This window comes from Ciconia boyciana, chromosome 4 (genome assembly GCF_034638445.1).
Source record: "Ciconia boyciana chromosome 4, ASM3463844v1, whole genome shotgun sequence".
Taxonomy (NCBI): domain Eukaryota; kingdom Metazoa; phylum Chordata; class Aves; order Ciconiiformes; family Ciconiidae; genus Ciconia; species Ciconia boyciana.
Window position 1 is genome coordinate 77,829,144 of NC_132937.1, and position 13,471 is coordinate 77,842,614.

Consider the following 13,471-nt stretch of genomic DNA (forward strand, 5'->3'; position numbering starts at 1 on the left):
AATGAACTTTGCAATCAAAGTACACAGGAGAACTGTTTGGAAGGAAATTTAATTTTGTAAGTTGCTGTCTTGTAGCAATAATCAAAATGACAGCACTGCTGAGAGTTACTCATTTCCTGCAGACTACCTAATTTGTGATTGTGGTAGCAATACGTTTCTAGAACCGCAGTGAAGCATTAGCTAGAGGGTTTTTTCCCCTTAATTTTGTCAAAGCAGGGAATTGGGGATTTCCAGCTCCCCCCTTTTCTATTTCTAAACACGCATCTTCATTCAGCAACCAAAATTGGACCCCTCTGCCCTATGTAATTACATTTCCATGACTTAAGCTGGGTGTTTGTGTTTTATCCTGTTGATTAATAGCGTTCACATTTAAATGGTCACAACCAGCCTTTGAAGTCATTAACACTCCATTAAGATGAATGGGGTAACTTCACACCTTTTGTTTCAGTCTCCTTACTATGGAACCAACAAAACCGCAGTATATTGATTTACAGAGTAACTACCTTCACAGTCATTGAAGGAAAATATATGGAGGTTTAAATACAGGACAATGCTTCAGTATTTGCTGAATAACTCTGGATAATCCACTATCCTCAAATTTCAACACCTGGAGAGCCATTGCCACCTTAGTAATAGGGTAATGACATTTAAACCACTAATGAGTCTAGCACAGTTTGCACCATGATGCAAATAATTGTCAGCATGAAGTTTCCATTTAACAACTTCTTAGAGAAAATAAACAGTATTTGCAGCGTCTAACTTCTCAGTAGAGAAAACATCTCTCCGGGTGTAAATATCTGCTGACTCTGATATTTATTCTTATACATAAAACAATACTGTAATCCCTATCGTATCCCTCTATTCAGAATGCAGCACTGATACACGAAAATCTAGTCAGAATTAAGTGTGTGTGCGGGGGGGTGTTCTTCACAATGAGTAATTGTAAATAAAACCATGTTCTGCCTACAGTAATGTACTTTGTCCTAGCTCAGCTACATTAGTCTTGTTCTGCAGAAATGTAATTTACATGGGCTTTTGGAACAATTTTTCTACACCAGGCTAATTTTGGGTTTTCTGCAGTAACAAAGAAGCCAAACTACATACTAGACAAAAAGTCAATACTCTTTGACCTGGTAAGCTGTGGAAGTGGTCCCATGATCACAGTTAAACCAGAGTGCACTAAAAAGGTAGGAAATAAGGAATAAAACAGGAAAAAGGACACCATTCAAATTCTGTCTTTGAGCCATCTTTGGCTCATGAATTTCCTCATAGGAAAAGGTGCTCCAGCATTATTATAGAAGCAGAAAAATAATTTTCATTAATTTCTACAAAACTTTCTTTCCTTTACTCTAGAAAGTAGGAGGCAGGTATCCTCCACCCCTGTGAGAAGCTACAAGATGGTTTATAAGAGATCATAGAGATCAATTATTTTTCAGTGCACTACTCCAGGTTTGAATCAGGTAATGAGTTGGGACTGTTGATATAGGAAAGAACTGCTCAGACTGAGTCATGGCAACAGATTAATATAGCATTTAATTAATCTGCTTAACATTACTGAGGGACAGTTAGGCATTGTTATTGCTATTCTAGAGAGACACAAAGAGCAGCAGAGAGGCAATGACTTGCCCAGGGCATTCAGCAAGTCAGTGGCGAAACAGTAAAGAGGACTTGGAAATTCCTATCTCCCTGCTGCCAAGACCAAACTGCTTGATGAACAGCACTCTGCACTGGTTTGCTTTTATGAGGTTGTTCCTTGCTCCAGATCCCTTGTGTTGGGGTTGTCTCTCTGCCACACTAGAGGAAAAAACAAATTAGCTTTATCATTGAGCATTTAAAATGCAATGGACAAGCTGGTTGCAAGGAATCCTAATTTTGCTTTCAATAAGAACTTGACCTGTTACACAGTGCCAAAAGCAGAAAGGCAGCTCTGATTTCCTCAGCACCAAAAGCAGAAAGGCAGCTCTGATTTCCTCAGCAGTGGTAAAGTAACCTTGCTTAGGCGAACTATCTGACCTTCAGACTGGTAGTTAATCCACCTGGGAATTGAAAATTGGATTATTCCTTAGTAAAGCAGGAGATTCCTCTTACAGTCCCTTAAATAACTCTACTGTATTTTGTTACAAATCAGTAAATAAACCTTCATTACTGACTGTTGCTTTAAAATGATCATCATAAAAACATTCTGGTAATTTTCTGAAAATATTAGTCAGAGAAAGCAATCTGGTTAAATTTAGTCAGTTTTAAGTTTGCTGCTCTGGGGTTCCGTGTGTTCTGTATGGACTTAACTTTGTGTGAGTCAGATAGTTTTTATTATTTGGGTTTGGTGTTTTTTTCATTGCTATCAGTCACACAGACATCCCACGAGAAGTGTGTTTCAGGACAGCAAAGATTTAAACATCATTACTTACCCTTCACATTAGGTTTAAATAGGGACAATATGAAACCAAAAGTTCCTATTTCCTGTCTGGTTTTAAACTTTTTTCCTCCATGAAACATGAAGAGAATCAGTATTTCATAGCAAAGTCTGTATAAAACACAAAAAGGTTACAAGCTATGTGAAGTATGGCTACATACTTCATACTACATACTATGGCTGGAGTTTTGACATTATTTGAATAGAGAAATCTGGAGCATTTTGTCTTGATTATAAAACCCTAAGGAATGCCCTGGGTGTTTCACCACATGCTAGGAGAGATGATGGGAGAAAACTGGCAGAAGTTATCTCTTCCCACCCAGTTTAACTGATTCAGACAGGGCAATTTTGTTGGAAGAGTCTGACGGCAATCAATATGTCTCAGCTTGCTCCTATATGCCTTGCTGAGAGAGAGCGAGCTGTTGGAAGAGAATCAAGACATGAAACTTTTTCTACTCTAGTTTAAAGCTTATGAAAGCAAATTATCTCCAGGGCACTAATCCTTTCACCTTGGTAAACATGCAACGAATCTAAATGAAAGAAAAACAGAAGGACTTCTCCCTCCTCCTCCTTCTGCAGCAGCACTGAGTCTTACAGGATGCACAGCGGTATCTGCCTTGCCAGTCCACTGCAGCCATCCTGTAAAGCTCAAATTTGTAAAAAAAAAAATTGAAGAGAACAAAGAGGAAGGAAGAATATATTCCCTGCCCATTTCTCAACATATGTTTTCAAACAAAAAAACAGTACCTTGCCCTACATTAACAAGTACAGGTTTGACAAAGGTGAATCATTTCTGGCAGCCTCTTTGTTACTGCTAATGACAGGCACCCATTCTCCTGATCCGCCTGTCTTTCTTGGCACCAACTCCGGAAGTAAGTAAAACAGCCTGGCTTTGAAAAACAAACAATTAGAGATGTTACTTGTTCCTAAAGAGTTATTTAGCAGTGTTTACTTTTTGACCAAATATTTTTGTACATGATGTAAATAAACCTGGCTTACTGAGCTCAGAAGGCAATGAACACAATCAAGATTTTTACTTGAGGCATTTGCTTATTTACTTAAAAATATTATAATGGATTGTCAGTAATTTAATCTGGCAACTCTGATAAAAGTATACCCCTCTGGACATATAGGATCATGTCAAAGAAGACGACTTTCTCTTTGTTCCCTTAAGGAACAAACAGTGTCCCTAAAAATAGTATTTCGTGTATATCCTCGTAAGGTTAAAGTGAAGCAAAAGAACAGTGAAATTCACAAAAGCTCCAGTCAAGTATATTATACTTGGGCTTTAATCAGTAACATTGCACCTTTCTTCACTGGAGGTATATCAGTTAACGAATCATCCCTGCCAGTTTAAGAAACACTTTTCTAAGAGCTGCCAGTCCACTCTGCCCTAGCTTTTTCTACATCCCTTGATTTCTTAGGGAAGATGATTCAGTATTGGTTGTTTGCTGGTTAAATGATATAGACTGAGAAGACCAGATGCTCTGGCTTAAATCACCATGGGCTGACTGTGACTGGAGGAAAATGAAGATCAGGCCCAAAAGTTCCGCACCACATGAGTAGGAGATAAAATGGACAGAGTTGCATTAGCTTGAAAGAAAAGAATAAGTCATTGTCCAATCTTTTACATGATAGCTGATCTATCACATTTTTCTTTATGGTATTGGTTAGTGATAGACCATTGGCTGTCATGGCTTAAGGTAAATTTCTCCATGCTCCTTAAAAAGCATTTTTCTTAAAATTACATATCTCTGAGGGGGAGACAAACGTGCCAAACCTGCTATAACTACCATATTTATCTGGTTCATGCTAAACGAGGTAGGTGGTTACATCGATGCAGCAGGCCAAATTTAGCCAGGTCTGCTTAATGCACGGTAAGAGGCACTGCTGTGTACCAGACATATCCTGGTGAAAAGCTCTCCTTCTAATGTTCTGCTGACAGGGCACCTGCAAGGGAGCAGTAGGAGGTTTTGTTTTTCTGTCATGAGGCTCTGGTTAAGAGCATTTTTAGATGCTCTCTCATGCTTCCCTTGCACCAGTCAATCCAATACAAGGATTTCATTATCCCACTGCCGTGGGACTATGGCATGTAATACAAATAATGAAGAACAAACACATGGAGGCATGGACAACCCACGCATAGGGTTATTGGCTAGGGGACTTCCTCAGTCCCTACATATCTCACTTCTCACCTAGGCTGCAGTCAGATTTGCCTGCCTCATATTGCTCCCTCAGTGCCATTTCCACGACTGGTAGTTTACTCCAGAGTTTCAGTCAAAAAGCATAGCCTGCTTTTTGAGAAATGCACATGCGTTTTCCCCTTTAATATTTAAAGAATTAAAATTAGCTGGTGCAGAAAGTCAGTAGGAAGTTCTCTGTCTCATCTGAACTCCATAACGTGGGGTAAAGGTTAGGAGAAGAAATGACATTGCCCATTCATTTGCACTACATATTTGGGTAGCTAGCACAGGTCAGTATTCAGTAGAGAAAACATATAGGGAGGAGATCAGCCATATGGTTGCAGAACGCAGTCACTTAGGACTCTCCTCACAAGCAATCTTTCAGGAGCCCAAGTGACCAAGGCCCATAGCATAATCCCAGCCTCCACAGCCTGCTCTGAATTTCTTCTTCTGTGAACCTTAATGCAGCACAGCCATGCAAACTCTGAAGACTAAGAAGAGTACTCTGTGGGCAAAATGATAAAAACAAGCCATTGGTAGCTTTTACAGCTAGTCGCTCTATTTCAATGTGTACTTGAAAATATTTTCCTTGCTATACAGGGGCATGAAACCATAACAAAGCTACTCAACATTTGCTTGTAAAGCATACGTACACACAAAGAGTCTGAGACTCCCTCCATGTAGTCTGAAATCTTGGAACTGTGCTTAATGCAATCTGCATGCTGTAATACCAAAGCATGCTTGGACTAGCTGAGAGAGGCAATTGGGAGTTTCCTCACTTTGTTGCTTCATCAAACACTTTACGGGAATTTAGCATTCTTTTTTTTTTTTTTTTTGCCTTTTTTTTTCCTACAGAATGAAAGTGTGAAATGTTCCCACTTCGAAAATGCTGACTAATTCCAGAAGCCATTCACAAGAATCATCCAATTACGTGATTTTGAGAAAAAAGGCAAAGAATCAGTTCTGGAATACATAGAAATTTGTCTACAACTCATTGATAGGAAAATATTCTGTGACATTACTCTTATGATAATACTAGTATTACAGTAGACAGAAGGGACTCCACCAATGATCTTACTTCAGGGCATGGCACTAGCACATAATTCTTTCAGCGTAACGGTGACTAGTTTTAATGGCTAACCAACTGGTTCTATTTATCTCATTGTATTTTGGGGGAGGAAAAAGGAAAAAAATGTTGTTCAAAGAACTGCATAAAAGTGCATGTTTCTTTTATGTTGAAGATCTAACTATTTAGATACAGCTGTACTTAGATAATCAAATTTTCATCTATCATATCAGAATAATTTAGGAACTTTCACACAAAAAATAGATATGTAGTCCATCTACCCCGGTATTCTGTCTCCAGCAGTGGTCAACATCAGAAGCTTCAGAGGTAGGCAGCTGTCAGATTATCTCCCCCATGACAGAGTATCTTCTTCATCTCCTCCTGGCAATCAAGATTGTATTCTAAACTTGATAATCAGAGATAAACTCTGAAGTATAAGATTTTCTGTCAATATTAAGTCCCTGGCTTTTGACTTGTAATTTATATCCATATCAAATCATCTGTTTAATCCCAAATTGTCTCTGAATTCTGGGTCTCAACAATATCCTGTGGTAATGAGAGCTAACTCTGCAAGACAGAAAAAAGTGTTTCTTTTTCTGTGCTGAATTTGCCATCTTTGGGGGACATCGAGTAGTTCCTTGGTCTTGTACCTTTATCAGGCCCTTCCAGACTTGGCAATTTCCCCTCTCATTTTACCCAAAGATTTCAGTGTCTGAATCAAATGACAGACTTAGTAGCAAGGTTAATGCTCAGGATCCTAGTGAACTGCAAGAAGGAAAAAGAAAAACAGGAGTAGGATTGCTATTTACTGCATCACAAACAGGAGTAGAAAGACAACACAACTAAGATGACACTAAATAATGGAGAATGAAACAAAGCAAAAGTGCAGGCAAAGCAAGTTTTTTAGGCAGCGTATTGCCAGCAGAGGCAAGACAACCTCAGTGAAGGCATGAGCTCTTGCCTGCTTCACTTGTGCTGACAGAGGAGATAGGCATGAGAGGAAACGCAAAAGTTGTCCTTCAGCCTGGACTGCTACAACTCTACTTGAGTCAGCATGCAAGTTACCATCTATATCTGGAAGGAAAAAATCAGAAGAGTCAAAGCCATCTGGTTCTCCACCAGTGGGCTTCAGGGCCATGTGTTCTTCTAGCAGAGACTGACCCTTACACATTGTACCTTTCCAGCATTCAGTTTTGCTCACATCCCAGCAAACCTAGACTAACTTCCGCTTGTCGGCTTTCCCATTTCAAGACTCCATGGGAGAGTTGTAGTGATGGATTACATAGCCTGCTCTAAATATATTGTTATAATTTCATTTTTGCACAGAAATATAAAAATCCTTTTAAGTATTAGAAACATGATTTATATAAAAAGAAAGGTAATGGCTAGCCTAGAAGCCTTATTATTTTTCTAATTTGCATTGAAAGCAACAGTCAAGCTTTCAATATATTACTCTTCCTCCAGTACTCACTACAATTTGAGCTAGTGTTCATCAATGCTTCTAAATTACTGTGAAGGCTGTAGGTAATCATCCATTTCCTTATGCTTTCCAGCAGCCATGCCAAGATCATAAGTTGAAATAAGTCCCTTAAAACTACAAAACATGCTGCAACTAGTGAAAATTTTTCAGAAATGCAAGTTTCATTATCAGCTAAGAGATTGCAGTATGGAGTATGTGCCAAAACGAACCTTACATTTGAGTACAACTGGTGATGTGATGAAGGACAGCTGACAAATCATCTCTGAGGAACAATTTTTCTTCTACTGAAGTCAATTAGAGCACAGGAAGGTATTTGGAGAACCTATTTCTTGCTCAGTCCAGTTTTCTCTATGCAGTCGCAAAACTAAAATTCATGCTGTAGTTTTGAAAACCAAAACCTGCAGAGGAGGTTCTAAGGGTGGGCTACATTGGTCTTTTCTAGACTCCCTTATGGGGTGCCAGGAATGGTTTTAGGCATAACCACCCCACACAGATAGGTGCTACTGCTATCTGAAAGTAAGAGACAACACAGCAAGCAGGAATAATGACTATTAAAGACATTTACCCATAAAATCCCAGTAACCATACAATGTGTCCAAACCTGCCTTAAACAGAAAGCCTAAATCACAGAAAAATTGTCTCCAGTTGTGTTCTAGCCATGATCCAGAAGGGATTTCCCCGACTCTCTAATAAACAAAAGCTCAAATTCTGAATACAGTGTGAGAGCAAAGGCATAGCTTCCAGCACACCTGCTCCACGCCAATTACCCATGCCTGTTGGAGGCTCCAGCTGCAGACCCAGACCACTCATCCAGCCTGTTGCGGCTCCACAACTGTGGGTCCAGCAGCAGGTCAGCATATACGCCTGTTTACCCCAAGGCTCTCTGCTCCACCAGCCTGTACAAATCTTTGCTCAGTGTGAAAGGTTGCTTATAGATGATAGCTCACCCAGAGCAGGTGTCACTCGCAGGCAATGTCTTCCACTGTGTGGGAGGGCTTGCATGTCTCTTCTGAGCATATGTCCATCCTCTGGCAGCATCCCTTCTGCACAGCATAAAGAAGACATTTCACAGGCTTCTCTCTCAGTGAGGCTATCCCACCTCTGCTAGTTTTCTCACCAGGAAGGGCACATGGGGAATATGAGAAGCCCTTCTTATGACGGCTTGTTGTGAAGGGCTACACAACCAACATTTTCAAAAAAATGAGAGGTTAAAACTTAAATTCCCATAATTGTGTTTTGAATGAGACCTGTAGCTGGGTAAAAGTATTCACAATATTTAGATTTTTGATGGTGTAGGCAAAGGTGGGGCAAGATTTTCAAATGCATATGGGTATTCAGTTCCCCTTGATATCACATAGGTATAAGCAGCAGGGTGCTACTGAAAATCCTAGTACTTGTCTGTCTGCATGTTTAGCTGCTAAATACCTTTAAATTCTGGTTCTTAAGAACTAAGGCTAAAATCCTACCTCTGTTTGAATCTACGACAAATTCCCATTGACTGCCACAGTCCCAGGATTTCATCTTAAATCCATATTCAAGCATCTAAATAAGTACTTTGTTTTTTTCAGTATTTAAATCCCTAACAGCTCTCATATTTAGGTAAAGATGGGTCCTGAAGCCAAAGTGTAAACTTTGAAGTTTCACATCAAACCCATATTTTTAGAATTCTTGCCTCTAATCATACATGTGATCCTTTTCATTGTATGAGTCATTTTAAAAATATAGAATACGCAAATGTAGACTACCATCTTTCAAAAATTAAAATAGGTTTACAATGCCATGTGTTGTACTCCTGGATATGCCATTCTTTTGAAGGATAATGTATGATAGAGACAAATATGTGCTGCAGCAAAGCTGCATCTGCAGAGCCTTTTAAAGGTCCATTTGAGAGAGTTGCAGATTTGATCTGACTTCAGTGTAGGATGTACAGGGAAGAAAAATAATGTCTGAGTGTGCAAGTATAAGAAACTTATCACTGGAATGGCCTGAGTGTTACAGGCCAAATTTGAAAACACATTGACAATATTGTACCTAAATCTGGGGCAGCACAGGATAAGCTGGTTTTGTATCTATCTCACATCTCTTCTTTACTAAAACAGTAAAACACTCCCACAATTAAAACAAACAAACAGAAAAAGGAACACTTGAAACAACCAAGCTACTCTAGTAAATGGATATTGACATTCGTAAATTAATGTGGTTTTTTAATAATTGATTTTAAAAATTGCTCTTGGTCTGAGACCTCCGTTGCAGTTTCTGTCCAGATCAATTTTTACAGCTGAAATAATTTCTGAATTATAAAGCTTATAACAGGACCAGTGACAGATCCTAAACAGCAGTCCTATGATCAGGTTCCACTACAAAGGGAAGTATAAAACCCCTAGGATTATTGCATTTTCCTTTGTTTGTTTACACTCCTGTACAAAACAAAACAAAAAACCTCCACTAAAGATGAATTCATTACTGTTGCTTTCCTCCTGCAGAGCATTAATAGGTTTTAGAAATGAAATTCTTTTATTAATTTGATTAAGTCAAAAGAAAATCCAAGGTTCCCATGAATAATTCAGATTAACATCATATCTTCAAAAGTCATATGTGAAACATTGTTATACCTTAAAAGTCCCTCACAGTCTAACATACATTTAATTTTCAATAATGTTGATTTATAGTTTTATAAAGCAAAATAATAAATACAATAAATTACCCCTACATTTCCTGATCTCAGTCACTATAAAATAACTGCTGTAGTTTTACATTTTCAGTGTGAAATATTAAATACATAAATCAAAACAAGATTATTTTTCATCTGGAGCTGGAAACTGGTTTCTGAAACTGACAAATTCATTTTAGCTGAAATGAATGTTTTAGAAAAGACATCTTTACTGAGTCCATAACAGGTCTAAAAGAAACAAGAATTTTGCATTCTAATATCCTGCTTTTGTTGACTTCCCTGCGACAGGTGTTGAATCTTGCAAATGCAATGGCTAGAAGCAGCTCCAAGTTCCTCAAAAACATCATCCTCTTCTCCCTGACAGTATTCTCACTCTCTTTGCCTGCTCAAAGATCATTCTCTTCATGGTACACAAGCACATTGCTGCTAGGCTGACATTCTTCTTAGCTGAAATTTTTGGTAGGAGGTGTTCATATACAGAAATATGTACGTATGTATGTAGGTATGTAATCATCCCTAAAAATAATTGTTCACTGAGAAGAACATTAGGGAATAATAGAACTATTCAAGTGAGATGCAGATTTTCTAATGTGTAAAAGCAGATTCAGTTTTTTTTACACATTCGGTGTCTCAACCAGAAGCTTCATTGAGAGCTAGAAATACTGTTTTGCATCCTTGCTTAAAAAGAGTAAATCTAATTATAAGGAATCATAGCATTTAAATACCTTTCAGCTCTTAGAGCGCTTAAACATTCAGCCACAAGAAGCTTTCAAAAGGAGTGATGATACCTGAATACTAAAGAATGTCAGGGTGCATGAGTGAATAGGCAGGGAAGAAAAATAAAGTCTACCCGAGGCTGGATATTAGATGATTCTGGAAATCAGAACCATACCGTCAGCTAAATGCTCTCCCCAGGGCCTTGCTTGAAACCTGGGACAGATCAAATTTTGGCAGCTTTTTTGTGTGGAATTCTGGTTTTGGTCTATACAAATTGTTTTTTTCTTATTTGCATTTTAAGACAGTTTTATGTTTAGTAATAATACACTAAAAGTACACCTCAGCAACATTGTATGGAAGAAGCCAATCAAACAGCACCTTTTGGAGCTATGTGCTTACCTTTCCTTCCAAAGAGATATTACTGAATTTTTCTTGTCCAATATATTCGAGAAGAATTCAAACGAGCACAAGGAATAAAAGTTTGTGAAAGAAACTTTGTTAGATGTTTTACCTTAGACTGTCTGTTGTGGGTTTTTATCTTATTTCAGCTTGATTTCTTTAATTTTAAGAACCAAGGGGAAAAAATCTAAAGCTCATCTAACCTGTTGTGGAGACTTATACCACATCCAGGTGGTAAGTTCCTGAGAGGCTGTCCCGTAGCTGACCATTACCATGGCCTAGCTGCCTGGATAGGCTGGTTAATAGCTTACTGCAGGATGACAGTACACAGAGAGAAGTCTTTCGAGCATATTTTCAAATTGTCATTTACAACTGATAAGAAGATGGTACTAAAAAAAAAATTATGAATAGAGAAGAAAGGAAAATTTTGCTATTGAGTTTGCTACTTGAGGAAGCACTACTATCGTCATTAACATAAATGTTTCTTCACAGTAACATTACTTTTGTTATTGCAGTTTACTTCCTCAGCCTTTATTTTGTAGGTATGTTTCAACAGTTCTGCTGCTAGCTGCATTCAAATTCTCAAGTTAGTATTTCTCTTCACAATTGCAAATAGATCTTACAGTAAATTAACTTATATTTGCAGCATTTTAGTATTGGGAGAGCAGGTTATTCTCTTCCAGTTTGAATCATTGGGAGACAGAGGCAACTGGATGTCACAAATTAATTGAACTCAGGCAGCCAGGAACTTCATTAGTTCTGTAATTCTCTGTGTTGATTTGAAGCCAAATCTCGAGATCTTTATGTGGGTCTCATTAAGACAAAAATCCACTCAGGTAACTATGAATTTTATTTGCTCAAGACCTAGGGAAGGGTTTCAGTTTGGCATGTTGTGGTTTCAGTCCTTCAGCCAAACCCTTACAATCTGGAAATCTTGGTACCATCCAGTATTTTCAGGCTAGTTTGATTTGACAAGAGAGATGGTATGAAATCTGGACTAAAACATAAAGAGCAATGCATAATACATACTGGTTGAGAAGTCTCTTTGTTCATAAATATTCCACTACAAAGCTATTCTAAATTTTTTATTCTTCTGAAATCAAAGTTTTCAGCAAACTATGAGTAGCTTGCCTGCAGAAAATATTAAACTAACAACTATAGAAAACTATGACCAAATAGAGAAAAAAAATGGATGCTGGCAAGTCCATCTTAAGCTAACATGAAAAGACACAGCCATTAACTTCAGTCTCCAGCAGTCTTGGAGGTACAAGGGAGTCGGTGATACCACAGTGGCCGAAAAAAGCCAAGCATTCACTGCCAGGTAAGGGAGAGATGGCGCATGCAAACAACCCAAGAATCCAGTCTCTCACTGTCTTGGGTTTCTCTGTGTGCCACAAATTGTGTCCCTTGCCTGTCATTTCCCAGTGGCCCAGCCCTAGAGGAAACATGACATTTTCTTTCCATTTTGTTTTAGAGAAAGAGAAAGTCTACCTTTACTAGCCAGCAGTTATGTCATAGAAGCAGAAAGAAGACAACAATTTAAAGGATCAATTTAAATGCATTGACAAAGAATCACTCAGGTTTCTAATATCTCTAGCATCCTGTGCTGGTTTTGGCTGGGATAGAGTTAATTTTCTTCATAGTAGCTAGTATGGGGCTATGTTTTGGATTTGTGCTGGAAATTGTGTTGATAACACAGGGATGTTTTTGTTATTGCTGAGCAGTGCTTACACAGAGTCAAGGCCTTTTCTGTTCCTCACCCCACCCCATCAGCGAGTAGGCTAGGGGTGCACAAAAAGCTGGGAGGGGACACAGCTGGGACAGCTGACCCCAACTGACCAAAGGGATATTCCATACCATATGATGTCATGCTCAACATATAAAGCTGGGGGGAAAAGAAAGAAGGGGAGGACATTCAGATTGATGGCATTTGTCTTCCCAAGTAACCGTTACATGTGATGGAGCCCTGTTTTCCTGATGATGGCTGAACATCTGCCTGCCCATGGGAAGGAGTGAATGAATTCCTTGTTTTGCTTTGCTCACACGCACAGCTTTTGCTTTCCCTATTAAACTGTCTTTATCTCAGCCCATGAGTTTTCTCACTTTTACTCTTCCAATTCTCTCTCCCATCCCACGGGGGGAGGGGAGTGAGTGAGTGGCTGTCTGGTGCTTAGTTGCCAGCTGGGGTTAAACCATGACAGTCCTTTTTGGCGCCCAACATGGGGCTCAAAGGGTTCAAGATAATGACAAGTTTGATTGGAATGTGCTAGATCGAATTTATAGCTGTTATTGCTGTTTAGCTATTAATTAGCAGGCTCCTGTGCTTGCCATGACGCTTGCTTGCCTCACTGTGTGTTAGAGTCTAGTGCTCGTTAGTGGCTGCTCTTTGCTTTCACTGCCTGCTGGACTGCTGGACTGCTGATCATCTGACTGCTCTGCCTGGGAACACTTTGATAACAGCAATGGCCACGTGCCTGGGCTGGCAGATGGCCATGGCATCACTGCTGTTTCTGTGCTGCTGTACTGGATAGGCTGGAACTCC